The 19,172-nt window shown below is 36.0% G+C and overlaps 1 pseudogene; it reads left to right on the forward strand.

Moving 5' to 3' along the window:
- Positions 1–17,557: 17,557 nt before the first annotated feature.
- LOC109457269 (ribosome biogenesis protein NSA2 homolog pseudogene) lies at positions 17,558–18,345 on the forward strand (annotated as a pseudogene).
- Positions 18,346–19,172: the final 827 nt, after the last annotated feature.

Below are 19,172 nucleotides of genomic sequence, written 5' to 3' on the forward strand. Positions count from 1 at the left end.
CTCAAATGATGTTAAGTGTACATCAAGGTTATACAATGGTTTTTATTAGTGTCTCAGATACTTAATAGTAAGCAGAGGTTACAGTAGTCTCCTTTTCTGCCCGGTTAGTTCTGGATGTATTAATACAAAGCATATGGGTCAGATATTGTTATTGCCTCCATATATCACTAGATGGCACCAGGAGCATCTAGAATAGCTCAGTGCCACACATTAGCGTTTCCTTAAATTGTAGAATATTCCATTTCTGAAAGAAAAACTATTTTTAAAAATTACTTTTGCACATTTTATGTACCTCTCTCCACCTAAACAAATGCTTTTCTTTCAGTGTTAAAAAAATACCACAGAATTCCATCGGAAACCCTACATTTTTTACCTATTTAAGCATTGCCATTTCTTTTGAAACTGGCTTGCTTTCTTTGCTTATCAACCACTTATGATGACAACTCTACTTAGTAGCATTTTGCCACGCTACTCAAGCTGCATTTGTAGTGCCATAAAAGCTTGTTTTTTCAGAACGTATAAATATCTCAAGAAAATTAGAAATAATGGCTGATGGAAGGTAAAGTGCCTTACCTAAAATCAGATAAACAAGCCAATGGTCACATTGATCCTGACTTTTCAGTCTAAATAATCAGGAGTCATTCAATCATAGTTTGTCTAACTCTAAGACATTGCATGAAGCAGTGAAGTGAGTTGGGTACCAGTTGGTAAAGAGGGAGGAAAGGTGGAAGAGGTTAAAGGGGGTCAAGTATATGATGATGGAAGGAAAATTGACTCTGGGTGGTGAATCCACAATGCAATATATAAATGATGCATTATATTGTACTCTTGAAACCTTTATAATTTTATCAGCCAATGTCACCTCAATAAATTTAATTAAAAAATAAAGAAAAGAAAAAAAAATGACAAAAAGGATAATAAATTAGAGATATCAAGATGTAGTTCTTAAACCAAAATATTTTCCAAAACTATCATACAGGAGAACTACAATGTGTTCTTTCTTGGTACAGTCACACGCTAGAAAAATCTTTAGCCATTACATTGTCTCTGTTGTTCCCAATGTCTTGTTAATATTGAAAAGTGAACAAATGAAAAACAATTAAATAACATTAATAAAACAAGTATAGCCAGGGGTGGGGTGGGGATCAATAAACACATTCAGAAAATAAAACCTGGTTTTTGTTATGTTTGTACATCTAAAAATAGGAATGTGTTACAAGACGATAATTCCCCTCCTCTGCCTCAGGCTTTAATGTTTGTAGTTGTGACTGTATCTTGACAGACAGATTAACAATTTCCTTTGGCTTTAAAGTTATTGGTGAGGTACATCTGTGATTGAAGGAATGGGAAGAACTGAGTAATATTTATGAGACTCGTCTAACCATTGTGCTTTTCTGGAAATGTCAGAATGAGTTATTCTTTAGCATTTCATGGGCACAATTAATCCCATTAAAATAAGTTAAACAAATTTTAGTGGTAGTTGTTTTGAAACATCCTTCAAAGGTCCTTGAGGTTAGAACTGGCAAAATGTCTGCAAAATAATCACTGGAGCATCCTTCAAGGAGGTTATTGTACTGAGACACCTTTCTTACCCCATTTTCACTGACAAGTGTACTTTGCTTCATTCTAATTCCTCTATTTAACTCTTTTATTTACATATACATAACCCATAACTATATGTGTAAGAACAGCCATTCATTCCGAAAATCTATTTTTTAGTGTCTCCTATGCTGCTGACACTAAGTTGGGTGCCGGGGACTTAGAGTTCATGATAGAGATTCTGTTTCTGCCCTCATGGAGCTTCTAGTCTGGAAGACAAAATTACAATACAGTGTGGTGAAATGTAATAAAAAGGAGAAAGTTCAATGTGATTCAGGAGCCTTCAGGAGGGGCACCAAACAGTTTTGGGAATGGAGAAAGGAGGAGTCAGAATGGAGTTCTGGAAAAGGCAGCTATTAAGGTGAAAAGGGAAGTAGGAATAAGGCACACAGAGGTGGAAAAAGAGGATGGTCACCAGCAGAGATGTTTATGAGCCCTTTATATTCATAGGCCGTGACTGAAGTCAATCACTACCAGTGTGTGAGCACTTTCAGATCAAGGACTCTGCCCTCCTTATGCATGTAACCTTGCTGTCAAGTTCAGGGATTGGCATTGAATAGTGGACCACTGGAGTTTAATCAAAGAAATAAAGGGGTAGATGTAGAGAGTTAATTAGGACAAGCTAGAAGGAAGTCATGAGAGCAGGAAAGAGTAAAAGGCAATAGGTTAAAAAAAGGTGGGGAAAATATATAAAATTTTTTGATTAAGAAGTTTAAGGAAAAGTCAGAATGCAATGATAAACAAGTGAAGGAAGAACAAAATACCAAGCAACAGAAGCAAGATTTGACTATCCCTGCCAAGTCAAACTCAGGAGGGTGACCATAAAAAGGAACACCTATCAGACCTTTTGGCTGCCTTATCAGGTGCCAAAGTCCTTTGACTAGAAAAAAGAAACAAAAAAAATTATTGTGACAGAAACAAAGAGTTTCTACAATATTATTTCATCAAATGTTTGTCTCATAAATAGATGTCGGTAATGTTGGAAAATATTGTCCTACTTTTTATCCTTTAAATAAGGATTTTTCCTAACATATATTTGTGCCATCTGTTGAACCACAAGTAAACAGTCAAATTATTTTGTTTATAACCTCAAACCTAAAAGCTTGTTCAGAACAGAAATATGAACCAGAAATAAATTACATGGTAAATCAAACCCTCATTTTGGTGCTGGGACACTATGCAAAGCGGTTTACAATTTGTTCTTTGCCGTGTAGAAGAAAACCCCAAGAAACTGGCAGGAGAAGAAACCTTTTCTTTCTCTTTTTAAATTATCTTCTTGTATACATGCGAAACAGACTTCACAAATAGAAATTTCCACATTTTCTAAAAATTTGAAAGAAAAATGACCCTTGAGAAAGTGGTAATTTTTTAATATAAAAATGTATTATTTAATAGCAATGCAAATTAAAACTACACTGAGATATGACTTCTCACCCACCAGGTGGTCAAAAATCCAAAAGTCTGAACCCATTTTGTTGGCTATTTGTATGTCTTCTTGGAAAAAGTGTCTGGTCAGGTCCTCTGCCCATTTTTTCACTAGATTGTTTGTTGTTGTTGTTGTTGTTGAGTTGTATGAGTTCTTCACATATTTTGGACATTAACCCCTGACCAGGGTGGTGAAGGTGCAATGCAACATATAGATGACATATTATAGAATTATACAGATGAAACCCATATAATTTTAGTAATCAATATCACCCCAATTCATTTAACTTTTAAAAAGCAGAAAATAAGGTCAAATGACAAAACATAAAGAAAGAAAACCCAGTCCATTGGTGAAGCTAATGGGAAATACTCCCCTTAATTTAGAGCATAGTGGAACTGCAAAATGTCACAGCCATGTGACATATGGAGGGAAATTTGAAAATATCTTTGAAAGTATATATGCATTTATCTTTTAACCCAAAATTTCCACTTGCAGAAAACTACTCCAAAGATATACTGGCAAAATATGAAAATACACATGTATAAATAATTCATTGTCATTTTACTATTCTAGTTAAAGAATGGAAATAACCGAAATATCTGATTATAGGACTGGTTGAATAAACTATGGTGCAGCTACACAATAGAGTATTATGTATCTGTAAAAATAATAATACTAATATGTAAAAAATAGAATTTTCTATATAGTACAAAGTTATCTCTAGGATATATTGAATTAAAATAGTAAAATAAAGGAAAAGATGTATAGTATGCTACTATTTAGCTTAAAAGTGGGATATGAGACTATTTCTACATTTTCTTATAATGGAAAGATAATCTTTCTCTCGGTGTGTGTGTGTGTGTGTGTGTGTGTGTGTGTGTACATATTTTAAGAAAGGGAAAAAAACTATTAAAATTGTAATACTCAATATATGCCAATAATAAAATAAAAGATGAATCTGACTTCTGCAATTACAAGAGGTGCTCAAAGTGGTTACCATCAGCATAATTTTATACAGTTTTTTTCCTTTCTTAAAATGTGTATACATTTTTTTGGCACCCTGTATATACCGATAACAAAAGATGAATACAAGTCATGTGTATTTTTTTGGCACCCCTGATATATATATATATATATATATATATATATATATATATATATATATATATATATATATATAATTATCCATTAGGAAATTAAAAAAATAGGATGGAAGAGATAGGGATAGATACTACTTTTCTTAGCATATGCAATATTTGGTAGATTTGACTTTGAAACCATGTAAACATTTTACTTAGTTATAAGTAATTAAACCCAAAGTAAGTATAAGTAAGCAATTAGTTATAAAACAAACTTTTTTAATCCCTAAATATTTAAAGCAAAGTGAAACAAATGAAACTAAACCTGTTAGTGGGATAAGCACGCCCAGTGACTTTAAAACACAATCATTTAACTGTGCACTTATCGTGGTATGTACCACGTACCGTAGGAATGAAACAAGTTTGCAAAGGAATGTTAAACTTTGTTCAAGAAATATTCTATCAGCATGGTAGCATTTGAGACTAGTATGTGTATTGTGGGACGAAGTAAATAATTAACAGGGATTTTCACCAGGACAGAAAGGAGATACGTATATAAGATCATAAAAGTCAAGTGAAAAAGTCTCTAGTCCTGAATTTTATTGGAAGTATCAAGTCAATATAAACCATGTGCATTTTATATATAAAGATTAATGAGCTTACGTGTAAAATCAAGTCTAGAGAAGCTACAGTGAAACACAGAGGAAAAGAGAAGACTGAAAATATAAACAGAGCCTCAATGACCTCAAAGAAAATATAAAGCAGTCTAACATCAAACGCATGTGTAATTGAAGCCTCAGGAAGAAAGCAGAGAATACAGAAGAAAAAAAAGTTTAAATAAATCAAGGCAAATACTTTTACAAAATCATCAATTTTTAAAACTGCAACCAGGAATCCAAAAGCTCATTAAATGTCTAAGCCACAATAACCACAAATAGGTATATCACAGTCAAATTGCTGAGCCCCAAAGGTAAACACAAAATCTTAAGAGCAGAGAAAAAATACATTACATTTGTGAGACAATAATAACAATCACAGACTTTTCCTTAGAAATAACCCAGCCTAGACGATAAGGAGATCACATCTTTAAAGTGTTCTGAAAGAAAAAAGAAGGTATAGTAAAAACAGAAAAATCTTTCAAAAATGGAGGCAAATAAAGATATGTACAGATATGCAAAAGCTGAGAGAACTTACCACAGAACAGACCGACATTACAAGATAAGATAAATGAAGTCCTTTAGGCTAAAGTAACATAATAACAGATGGAAACATGGATCTAAATGAAGGAATGAAGGGCGCAGGTAATGGAAAACATACAGGTAACTATAACAGACCTTTTCTCACTTCTTGATTTTTTTTAAAACAGACAACTGACTGTTTAAAGCAAGAAGAACTCCGTATGTTACGGTTTTCAGGTATTCAAAAATAAAATGCCTAATAGCAATAGGAAGGAGGGAGCAAATGGAAACACACTGTTGGGAGAATTTTATATTAAAAAGTGGTGCAATATTAATTCAAGGGGCACTATAATAAGTTAAAGGTGTCCTTTATAATCCCTAGTAAAACCATTTGTTTAAAAAAAGAGTTTTAGCTAAACTGTCAATAGAGCAGATAATACTAGACTACTAAAAATAAATACTTAACAATTCAAATCAAGAAAAGTGGAACAAGGAATAAATAAGAGATGAAACAAATATAAAACAAATACTAAATAGCAGATAAGCCCAAATATAGCAATAATTACATTAAATATAAATAAAATAAAACCATTAAAATATACAAATTGTCAGGTTGAAGAAAAAAATCAAGACCAAACTATGCACTATTTATGAGATAAACTTTAAATACAAAAAATAAACAAATCCATTATTACAGTAGAAACTTCAACCCACCTCTCTCAGTAATTGTAATAAAGACAAACAAATCAATATAAATACAGAAAATTTGAAGAACACTGTCAACCACCTTGACATAAAAAATGATAGCCAAAATTAGCAGAATACACATGTTTTTTAAGTGCTTACAGGAAAAAAAGTATGCATTAAGTGCTTATATTAGTAAAGAAGAAAGGTCATGCTCAATTATATGAACTTCCACCTAACAAATATAGCGGGGAAAAATTAAACCCAAAGTAAACATATGTAAGTAATTAATAAAGGTAGAAATAGAAATCTATGAAATAGGAAACAAGAATAACAGAAAATCAATGAAACCAAAAGCTGGTTTTTTGAAAACATCAATATAACTGATAAAGCTCTGGTCAAACTGAATAAAGAAAGAGGAAGAGGAAGGAAAAGAGGCAGAGAAAGAGGGTGACATAGGGAGAGAGAGAAGGAGGGAAGGAGGGAAGGAGAGGAGGGAAGGGGAGAGAGAAAGAGAGACAGAACAAATTAACAGTATCAGGAAGCAGAGAGCGGGCTTTGCTACAAATCTTACAGAAATTTTGAAAAAATTAAGTGAGATATAACAAATATCTTTATGCTAATAAATTTTACAACTTAGATAAAATGAACAAATTCTTTGGAAGACATTGTTTCTTTTAAAGAAATAAATTCATAATTATAAGCCTCTCCTCAAAGAAAACCCCAAGCCCAGATGACTTCATCAATGAATTATGTCAAACATTTAGAAAGAAATAATACCAAGTTTATACAAAGTCTAACAAAATAAAGGAAAAACTTTCCAATTCATATTATGGCACATAAAGCATAACCCTAACATTAAAACTATATAAGAACATTACCCCCCCCCCAAAAAGGAATTTAAAGACCAATGTTACTCATAAACATAGGCATTAAAATACCTTTAAAACATATTCCTAAATCAAATTCGTTCACTTATAGAAAGGACAATACATTGTGACTAATGGGTTTATTCTCGTAATGCAAAATCACCTTGATATTGAAAATAAATGAACATATTCACAAATTAAAGGAGAAAAAACATATGATCAGTTCCATAGTTGCCCAAAAAAAAGTATTTGACAAAAGTCAGTGTCAATGAACGATATTTTAAGAATTCACAGCCAACCGAAGAGAGAATTTTTTTCAGTCTATTCAAAAGCATCTTCCAATAAACAAACCAACCCTCCAAATTATGAAAAACGTTCATACCTAACCATGAGAAGATAAACACTTCCCCTCTAAGGTTGGAAACAAGGAAAGGATGGTCTCTGTCACCACTTACTTTCCTCGTTGCAACGGAGATGCTCTTCAGAGGGCAGGCGCCAGACTTTCTCTCCCTGGAGTGCTGTAGTGCACCCAGCCAGCTGCCCCAGACAGGTCCGGGTCTGCTGAAACTGGTCAGTGTTCAGCCAAACGTCTATACTCAGCCCGCACTGTGAAAGAAGAAGACTTCAGGGGATTACATGAACGATAATACTTCCCTGTTTTTAAGTTATCCCCAGTAAAGCCTATATTATGTCTACACTGTATAGTGCTAGTGGGTAGGTCTGTGATCCCTTTGCATGGGTATTGACTATACCTTGGAATTTATCCATCCATCTTTTATCCATACCTGCTCAAAATGATGTTTGTGAAAAGTTATTACATGATTATTTTTAGTATTAGCAAAATTTTGAAAACAATCTAATTATTCCATAATGGAGTAGGGTGAAATAAATCCTGGTCACCCAGAAAATAGAGTGCTGGACAGTTACTTTAAAAAATGACGAAACTCATTATGTAGCAACATGTAATGAGCCCCAACATATAATAATAAATGAAAGGGTAACACAAAGAAAATGTGTATAATAAAAGAGTGAGATGATAGATAGATAGATACGCATTTACTTGTATATGTATAACATACCTCTGTGAGGATACACACAAAAAATGTTTAATATTAGTTAATTCTAGAGTAGGCAATTTGTTGGCAGGGTAACAAGCATGAAAGGGAGAGTTTTACTATAATACCCTTTTCCTTTTGAGTGTTGAACCATCTTAATGCATAAATTAGTTGAAACTAAATCAAATTTAAATTTAAAAATAAAGAACAGCCTCCCTTCATTAAATCACAGTAATATGCAGTTCTATATCTACATAGGAGAGACATAAGGTATCTCCTACAACACTTCTGAGGATCTAAATATAGCTTGGTACGTATAGTTGATAATACTGCACTGCATAATTGAAATTTGCCAAGAGTGTATCTTAAGCATTCTCACATATAATGTGAGATGACGGATATGTCAATGAACCTGATTGTAGGAATTATTTCATAATATGTATATATCTAATCCTCATGTTGTACATTTTGACTACATTATCATTTTATTTGTCAATTTTACATCAATAAAACTGGGGGTGGGGGGAACGACTTCGAAAGATAACCTGTTTGTAAGTCAGGAAATTTCTGTTTGTATTCCCATATGGAGACATAACGAGTGAAGGTCATAACAGAAAACAAAAGTCAGGGCCGATATTTAGACCCAATGAGTAAAGATGCAATTCTTTTGAAAATAAATCTTCCATTGAATCTCATGTATGCGTAGATAATGCTGGTCAGTGTTTGGAGATCGTGGCAAAAGCAAAAGATATGTTAGGACAGGCTTCGAGGGACAGACACTATTCTAAGCAGCTTCAAGTTGGCAACTTAAAGTAATTTTTTTTCCTCATATGTCACTGACACAAAAATATGTGAAACAGATGGTATTGCTTGGCTATTTATAGTTTGTGTTGAAACTTGTTAAAGACAGTTTGGATCATGATTTAACAAATCTTATCACCTCTTCACTTGAAACATATCACAGGGTTTTTCTTAGAAAGTGTTAGAAAGGCAACGGATAATAGTCAGTGCTTCTTCTTTCTACAGATGAAAAAATCTAAAATCATAATGGCCTTCTGTATGCAAGAAATATACATAGAAAATCATATACAATATTGGAAGGTAGCCAAGTCTGGTGAATAAGCAGGTGTGTCTTGGGTCCCGACACATGATGGATGATAGACAGCAGATAGATAGATGATAGATGATAGATAGATAGATAGATAGATAGATAGATAGATAGATAGATAGATAGATAAACAAAGAGGTAGATGGACATAGATACATACTCTACTTAAGTGTATCTTTTTCTTTGAATAAGTTGTAGTAGTCAATGTGTTTGAATCACTGAGATAGGATGCATACATTTAGAGAGGAGCTAGTGACAGATTAATGGAAGTTCATAGAAGAGAAAAAAACAGCACAAAATGATTCCCTAGAACAGCTAATTGCTATTCTTCCACCTTTTTTCTCTTTTCCCTACTTCCCTCCTTTTTTCCTCTTCCATATATCCATCCCCCCCTCCAACTTCCTTCCTTTTCTTTCCATTTTATTCTTCAAATGATTTGAGGCCCTGTATAGGACACGTACACAAAAACGGGAAGTATGCATGTGGAAGAGCCTGATAACTCGATGGATGTTGAGGGAATGTTGTTGTTATAATTTTTCAGAGTCCTGCCCCATGGAAGCGATATTCTCCACCTTGCGTCTTCTTCTACTTTCCCATGCATGTTTAATAAGAATTCTTCTTTTTCCTTAAAATGTGGATTTTTAAAATCCCTACATCCATTTAAATGCACTTGTGTTGTAGGGAGCATCATTAGCTATGTAACCCACAATCAGTGTGGCAGAAACCACTGTCTCACAAGATATGTTTCCCTTCTTTGTGGACATACAGCCCACCTTGCACTTAGATAAATATGTTTTTTGACTATGTTTCTTCAATGCAATGTGAGAAGTGATATGGGCCACTTCCAACCATAAAACATGTCCCATTGGGCTACTCCTAGCTGTTTTCTTCTTTCAGATCACTGAGATAGTAATCGTTAGGCTGATCCTGAAGTTAACATTTTTAAAATGACAAAGCTACCATTAGACTGAGTTTTAAATGATTGAATGGAGAAAAAGATAAATAAAACACCCACTGAACTAAACAGCTTCCCAGGACTGAGAGAGAAATAAAAGGTATTTAGCCAGTGATATTTTGTGGTCTGTTTGTTGCAGGAACCTATCCTAATTAATATACCAAATGGATCTCGGTATCCACAGCTGTAAAATGAGAGAGTTGGACTAGATTACTTCTATGATTGCGTTTTACAATAACATACTATGATCCTTAACCTTAGGTTAGTAAAGGTATTCCATAAATATTAATGTGTTCTAATCTGTAGAGAGCTACACATTACGTAGAATACTTAAAATCTAGGCATTAGGAAAAAATAGAGAAATATACATAATAATACTATAAAAAGAATCGGTGATTCCAAGAGACTAAAAGGAAAAGATTTGTGTGAAAGAAAAGACAAGGGAGAAAGAGACTATACAGTGTCTAGAATAACCAGTGTTTGGCCTGCACTTTGAAGGCTATGCTCGCAAAGCAAACAGATGATCCTTGGGCCCACAAGAAGAAGGGGGTGTAGCCTTATAGCTTGACTGAGGATAGGAGGTGGGTTAAACTAAGGGGTGGGGGGGGAAGACGTAAAGAAAGTCAGACAAGAAAAACCCATGTTCAGGAAGACTGAAATTAGAAACCCAGTGAGAGCCACTGGCACCTAAGAAGGCAGCTCTGAGTCAGACCAGGGGATCCAGACGCCCACTCTTCTTTTGCCATTGTTGACCTCAAACATGTGTGTTCTTTGCCTTTTCTGGTTTTATTACACCCTTTTAAATGTACCTCAACAAAATGCGAAAAAAAAATAAAAAGAAAAAATGAGAAACCAAATTCCATGAGAACATAAACAGTGGTTTTATAAAGAGATGGAAGGATGGTTTCGGTTTGTTTCCAAAAGCATTCGCTTTATCAGAAATGGAGAGGGTTAGGATGTGAACCAAATGCAGACAATGAGTAGTGATTTCCAAAGTAGTGAGGAGTAGTGAGGATCTTCCAAAGAAACAGACAAAGGACCAAGGTCTAGAACCAACCATTTGAGATACAATAATAAAACAACTTTTTTTGAGTGCTACCATGTGCTGGATATTATATTAAAGATTGTTCATGTACTATTCCATATCTTCTCCTCAAATAATTTTATCTGCATTTTACAGATTTGAAAACTGAACTATAGGACAGCTAGAGCAGTAAGAGGAGTGCGAGTTCCAACAAAGTCTGTCTGATTCCAACATCTACTTGGATTAGCTACATTAGATTGGTAAGCAAAATATGTACTGAAGGGTAAAAATCACACATCTTTGTGAGAATCACAAAGGTTCAGAGACTGACTCTAAAAGTAAACTTTCAAAGGTGGTTTCTTCCTTTTTTCTAGACCCAGTCTGACTAGTCAACAGCCATTCCTAGACTGGATTCATTGCCTTCCTTAGTCTTCTCTCCTTCCAGAGACCTTCTGCTTCTCACAGGTCCCTTCTTACCACCCACCCAAGAAAAACAATCCACTGACCTTTTAATAGTAAATTTAATTTTCTTTCTTAACAATTTGAACTAAAAGACAAAATCTGAAGCTGAAAAACCTGTAGCCGCTGGGCAGTCATAAGGACTACAGACAAGATGAGCAACTCAAAGATGCCGCCTGAAATACAGAAAGAAAGGGGAAAGGGTGAATGAGAAGAGATGAAAGAAAGGAAAGAGACCTCAATGGCTCCTGAGAGTCAAAATGTGCCCTCAGATCTTGACTTTCTAGTTCCCATCTCCAGTGTCCGAAACACTTGTCCCTTGTCTCTGGGTTTTCTGGGATTCCCTAGGTCCAGAAACTAATCCATAAATAAGTGGAGGTATATGCTCCATTTATTTATTGGAAGACTCAATAGTGTAAAGATTTTAATTCCTCACCAATGGATTTAATATAACCTCAGTAAAATGCTAAGGAGTAGTTTGTGTGTTTGTTTGTTGTTTATTGAAATGGACAAGTTGGTTCTAAAATGTACATGAAGTTCAAAGGCCTAAAATAAGAAAAATGAAATTGGAGGACTAATACTCACAGATATCAGTACTTGATATAAAGTGATAGTAATTAAAAGAGTGTGGTATTGGTATAAAAAATAAATCAAAGGAACAGAAGAGAAGCTCTAAAAATACACTGACATAAATAGACATGAACTTATAATCAAGGTCATAATATAGAGTTGTTGTCCCTCCAAAATTCATATGTTGAAACCCCAATGTAATGGTATTTGGAGGTGGAGCCTTTTGGAGGTAATGAGGTCATGAGAGTGAAGCCCTCATGAATGCAATTAATGTTCTTACAAAGGAGACCACAGAGTGCTCCCTGGCCCTTCCCACCTTGTGAGGACACAGCAAGAAGACAGCCATCTATGGAAGTAGGAAGTAGGCTCTCATTAGATACTAAATCTACCAGCATCTTGATCTTTCACTTCCCAGCCTTCAGAACTGTAAGAAATATATTTCTGTCTAGGGTACTCTGTTATAGCAGCCTAAACAGACTAAGACAAGAGTACAGCAAAACAATGGCAGCCTTCCAATAAATGTTGCTGGGTTAACTACACAATAACTGTGCACGTGGTAAAACACAAACAAGAAAAAGAAAAAAAATCACAACCCTACCTGCCACCACATGCAAAAATCAATTCCAAGTATACTATAAACGTGAAAGATGAAACAAAAATCACCTGAGATATGCACAGGAGCTATCCTCAGGTCTTCAAGTCACAAAAAACACTAGCTTAATAAAAAATGGATAAAACACTTCAACAGGTTCTTTACAAAAGGAGATATCCAAATGCCTCAAAACATGAAAAGATGCTAAACATCATTGTTGTTAGAGAAAAGGCAATTAAAATCACAATGAAATATGACGAAACCACCAAAATGGCTAAAAATTAAATACACACAAACACAAACTGACAAGTCCAAGTGTTGACAAAGCTGTGGAAAAATGTTTTTTCATTTATAATATTACTGAGGGAAGAAATTTGGTCAGCCCCTTTACTATTGTGCAGTATCTACTAAAGTAACACACATGCTTGATACAATATATATATATATATATATATATATATATATATATTTCTCCAACAAAAATACACCAAAATAAGATATATATATATATATATATATATATATATATATATATATATATATATTTCTCCAACAAAAATACACCAAAATAAGAGTCAGTATTCTGCTTGAGTGAACCTTATATGGAGTAGACTGATTCTTGGGTAATAACTGCAGGAAAGATGAAGTGCATATGGTGAAATTCCCATTTCACTGTTTCTTCTGCTCTGTGAAACATATTTTCTGATACAACTGGGTCCTTTGATTCTGTCCAGTATAGTGATTAAGGCAGTGATTAGAATAAAGCCCGTGGAGTCTCAATGCCTAGGTTTGAATCCCAGGTCTACCAGTTACCAGCTGAGTCTGGTCTTCATCTGCAAAGCAAGGAAAATAGTATCCTTTACCATTATGTAGTACTCTAACGATTTATAAAGTATTTGAAGATTTAACTGAAAAAAGGCACTTAAGACAATTCCTAGCACATATATAAGGCTAAGTTACTATTGTTTTTCTCTCCATTTGTTTCGGCAGTTTGACTCAAATATGTGGCATGTATTTCATTTCTATTTTATAAGTACTAGTCTTTTTCTCTTTAAGCAATTGTTATCCATCAGTGAAAAAAAAATCAAAGTTCACGGCCTAGTTGTAGAAATGAATAAATACAAGTTAAGGCTAATTAGACCTCTGAATCAACAACACAACTCATAAAACTAGAAACACATGAACTTCAATTGAAGATTTTTTTTTAAGATAATAAATGTAAGAGTTGTTATGCTTAACGTGTTTGACACATGAAAGATAACATTTGGGTAGTAAATACTGTGTATTCTCAACTGAATGACCTCTGCTTAATTATTAACTAGGAAACCCCAAAAGAATTTGAATCAATGCATTTTTTCAGGAAATCGTAAGGCAAAAATGAATCAATGCACTATTGCCCTTGTCTGGAGGTCCGGGTATTTAGGGCTCAATATATGGTGACCACTCTATGTACCCCTGCCTGTAGCAGCAGCCTTACGACTGTTGTCTAAGACTTCACCAAGACCTGGCTCCTGAGTTACTAAGAAATCATTTAGTAGAGTCACCAATATAAGAGAGAATGAAAATATGCTTAGGATTTCCTTTGCCTGGAGTTTTCTTCTTCCAGACATCTGCATTTCCATGTTCAACATCACCTTGCAGATAGGCTCTTAGGGCCACACTATAAAAAACGGTACCACAACTTTGTCTTGACCTCTATCGACTGTCAGCTTTCCTTTTCTTTATAGCTCTTATAATCACTAGACACATTTTAATGTATTTATGAAAGTTGAGACTTTGTTTTATTCACTGCCCAGTGGTTGGCAAATAGTTGGTGCTAAATAAATAAATACTTGTCAAGTAAATGAACAAGTCTACTCATTTAAATATGTAGGACATGTGTGGCAATCTTCCTTTTACACAGTAGTAAGGGACCGTAAAAACGACTGTGCAAGCTGAAACCGTGAAAAGCAATCTTAATCATCAATGGGGAAAAAAAACATGATTTTTCTGTGGCCTTTCAAATGTTTTGTTAAAACGTTAAAAATTCTCTTACTGTTAGTTCTAGCTATATTGGTTAGTTCTAGCTATAAAACATAGTCAAACTAATGTTTGTTTAGCACACTGTAATTTAAAACATTAGAAATGTTGAAAATTAAAGTGCTTTATTTCTTGTAAAAAAATTATCAAGAATAGTTTGAACAGTGCTTGCCTTCTTCTCATTATATAACTCATCATATGGACAGAATGTCTCTATTACACCTAGGTGAACTGTCATATTCCTTTCTAATTTGGGGTCAACTTAACCACTATTTCATCCTTTGTGCTTTTAACATTGTGAGATGCCTCTGAGAATTCCTTTAATTGTGAAGAATTTTTTTTCCGGTGTCACTTCTTCTGGGACCTCTTTATCTTTTCATTACAAACCCTTTCTTCCTTTATACTGCTGAGGTCACCTTCACTGAGCTCTGCTTGCATATCTAGAACTGCAGCTGTTTAGACATTCCCACGGGCAGCTCTTTTAGCTCTGTTTACATTTGATTTGAATCTGAAGAGTTATTTGCACAATGAGGTAAAGTTCTGTCCTGCTGCACAGATATTACCCACTTTTACTTCCTGCCATCGTGTTTATATGTTTTTAATTGCATGTTTTATGACACATGTCTCCCAAAACTCAGCTAAAGTTACATGATCTCCAGTTGCAATATTAATAACCTGTCCTAAAGTCCATATAAGAAAACAGGCTTTAAAAGTGAAAATACCTCCTTGGCCCATTTGCTGGATTAATGAAGTTTGGTGGTAAAAAGCAAACTGTCATATTTTTGAGTCCCCAAGAGAAACAGGGTGATAGTAGTGCTTTAAAACTTAAATGACTTTACCTACATTACCTCTCCACTGCTGGAAACCAGGAGGCAACACAACTTCATACACTTTGCCTTCTGCGTGTGGACTGAGTAACAGATGTGTGCGACCAATCACTGACAGCCTTTGAAAAGCTGAAGTGGATGTCCCTGATCATGATTGGCACCTGTCATCTGTTATTTCCAGAGTGATTTGTGAAATGATGAGCTAGCAGCAAAGTTTGTACTTTATGAAATGACTCAGTAAACATACTGTGGAAACTGATATTTGAACCATGCTGTTGAGAGACTGGTGTCATTTAACTAAGGTAACTGAAATTCGTGCATGTGGTAACCAACCACGTAAAGCAAGAACTCTATCTATGAAAACATCTGTTTCCAGAGACCAAATTTGTATTGTTCTGAAACTGATACAGAGAAAAAGCAGCTTAAGGAAGTGTGGGTGCAGAAAATAACACTAGCCAAATGATAACCGAGTAAAAGAACCAGGACGAAGACAGAGAAGGACTGAAGGCAAAGGAGAAATTTACACCATGTCGCCGTATTGGACTGGAATGTGTTTAGACAATATTCTTAGGTAACTTAAGGGACCAGGAAGGTTAGATTGAGTCTTGTGGTCGCAGCATCAGGAAACTGCTTGGAAGAGAACTTGTAGTCTGAATCTGAAAGTTCTGCTTGGATTCTATTTGAATGGACTTTGTCTCTAAGGACTGCTTTCAGATAAACACCCAGTAGCCCTGGAGAATGAAGCCACAAGCCCCAGAGCTCCTGCTGCCCAGGAAAATAACCAGGATACCTGCCATGCCTTCATTTTATGACATGGGAAGCCCACGCTGGAGCTGAGAGCAGAAGCAGCTCCCTGAGCAGACTGACTTTTTAAGAGGGAGCAACATATTTCACCTTCAAAGGTGCAAACATGGCCACTGAGTTCCACTCACCCCCAAGCAGACAACGCGGTTCCCATTCCACCATGAGCTCTCCCTGTAAGCACAGCTTTCTAGGCTCCTATCAGAGTTTCTCAAACTCTTACCTTCTCCCCATTCACATCCACCAACAAGAAGCCCTGGGTCCCTGTACCAGGCGATGGAGTCAGCTTTGCTTTCACAGTTGGTGAGGGAATGTTTTAGCCCTAGTCACTTGCAGCTCTAGACAGATCCGATCACTCATTTCCTTCCCTTTCCCTTGGGGGAACAACGTCCATCAGCTACCACTCCAGGGCATGGTCCCCCTTCTGTGACTACTTTCCTATTCCAATTCTTATGTGGAGTCTTTCGTCACAAACTGTAAAATGTATTTAGCTCTTATTCCAGAGCATGGAATCAGTTATTCTCATTTACCTTTCTTTCTCTTCATACATTTTCAGAACCCTACAGGAATTATCCATAGCCCCTGAGTGAACGCGAGCCACTTGACTCTCCCAGCGAAAAATGTAGAGCTCAAACGAGTCAGGCCAGGTTGTCAGCAGCTCTAACAGAATTTTATTTCACACAAGGCTGATTTCTCTGTACCTGTAATGAAGTAGGGATTTTTTTCTTGCCTGTAAATTTGGCCACAAGATTTTTTTGTAGTAACCTTGAAATAAGGTTTTTGCCTTCTCCAAACAACTAAGTGACCAATATTTGGATAACACACTTGATTGGGAGTCAGTGTCTTAACTATGAGAAAAATGCAGACAATCTTGTCTACGGGACAATGAAAGGGTCTTCCCTGGTGGTGCCATGGTCAAATTTCATGTATCACTGTACTATCTTTCACCACCAGAGAGTCAAACACTGGCCCATGGGAAACCTAAAATTAGGTAACTGGCAACAAAGGGTGGGGCAGAGAAACTCTGGAATTCTAAAGATGAGATGACTTTTACTTAGTAAAATAAGATACTATTGGGCAAAAGGCAGAGGCGACCTCAAACAGTAGCTACACCCTTGAGCCCCTCGACAAACAAACCAAATTTCCCCCTTGGACTTAAGCAATGCAAAACACCAAGCACACAGGAACGCCTCGGGCTACAGAAGCTCTTAGACCAGGGTTCTCATAAAACCATTTTGCAGGGAGTCGGCTTGCGAGTTTCTGAGACCTGAAAGTTGAGAGCTTCTTCGCGCCCCGACGACAGCGCCTGCCACAAAACGAGCGTATGGAGTTACACCATAAGTGCTTGGATTAAGCGCTTGGATATCGTTTGGATTATTGTGAGAAAAAGAGAAAGAAGGAAGGTCGAGACGCTCATGAACGTTCAAAGACAAAAAAGATGATTGGTCTCAAAGCTAAGCTCTACCATAAACAGCGCCAAGCTGAGACAATACAGATGAAAAAGCCTATCAAGATGCATGGAAGGAGAAACACCAAACAAAGGAATGATGAAAAGACTCCACAAAGAGCAGTACCTGCATATCTGCTAGACAGAGAGGGACAGTCCCGAGCTCAAGTACTTTCCAATATGATTAAACAAAAATGAAAAGAAAAAGCGGGAAAGTGGGAAGTCCCTCTGCCCAAAGTTTGTCCCCAGGGAGAAACAGAGGTATTAAAAGTTATTTGAACAGGAAAGAGAAAGAAGAAAGCGTGGAAGAGGATGGTTACTAAAGGCTGCCATGTTGGAGATGGCTTTACTCGAAAACCAGCTAAATAAGGAAGATTCATTGGGCCAATGGACTTACGTTTCAAGAAGGCACATGTAACACATCCTGAACTGAAAGCCATCTTTTGCCTGCCAATCTTTGGTGTAAAAAAGAATCCCTCATCCCCACTTTATACAACTTTGGGTGTTATTACCAAAGGTACAGTCATTGAGGTGAATGTGAGCGAGTTGGCCCTTGTGACACAAGGAGGCAAGGTTATTTGGAGAAAATATGCCCAGGTTACCAACAACCCTGAAAATGATGGATGCATAAATGCAGTCTTACTGGTTTGACAGCAGTTTCATACAAGTAACTCCTTATAATTATCGAAGACTACACACCAATCAAGAACAATGCCATTATGGTGATGTTTCTGCGTACTACCAAACAGCTTACATGTCTGCAGTCAAGAGAACTATTTATTCTATTGTAAAGAACATTAAAATGGCCCAATTAAACAAAAAAAAACTATTTTGCATAAGAAACTTCAAACTAAATATGCAGCTACACCAACTCCATCCAGCAGAGATTCTGAATCAATTCTTTGTGAATGTTGAGGAATCGGAAAGCTACTCTTATTTTAAGTCTGGCCTTAGTCTACAGCAAAATGTGAAGATATTTCTACCCCCCAACGAAGGAGTATTACTGATCCTGTTTAAAAACGAGTGGAAAGAGTGCTAGATGAGAAACATATGCATGTTTCAGACTTGCTTTGGTACAATCCACAGCAGCAGTTAGCTAACTTTACTGCGTGTCAGATTTACCTGGAAGGCTTGCTAACACACGGATTGCTGGCCCTTCACCCAGGATGGATTACTTCGTAGGTCTGAGACGGGCACTGGAAATCTGCACTTCTAACAAGTCACTCAAAGTTACTGATGCTGCTGGTCTGAGTACACACTGGCAGCCATGGGTCTGTAAGACACTCTGTATTGGTCTATGTGTTTACTTCACGGTAAAGGTAGCTTAAAAACCAAGAAGTCTATACATCCTAATTGAGTGCCTAATAATATAAGCTGGTTCTGCTCTAGGCAGGCATTTGTGAATTTAGGATGAATCAGACACCGACTGCATCAGTTTGCTATAAATAAGTACCCAGTGGGATGACTGAGAACTACCCAC

This window comes from Rhinolophus sinicus, chromosome 8, assembly GCF_057876585.1.
Source record: "Rhinolophus sinicus isolate RSI-liver-muscle chromosome 8, RSI-T2T, whole genome shotgun sequence".
Taxonomy (NCBI): Eukaryota; Metazoa; Chordata; class Mammalia; order Chiroptera; family Rhinolophidae; genus Rhinolophus; species Rhinolophus sinicus.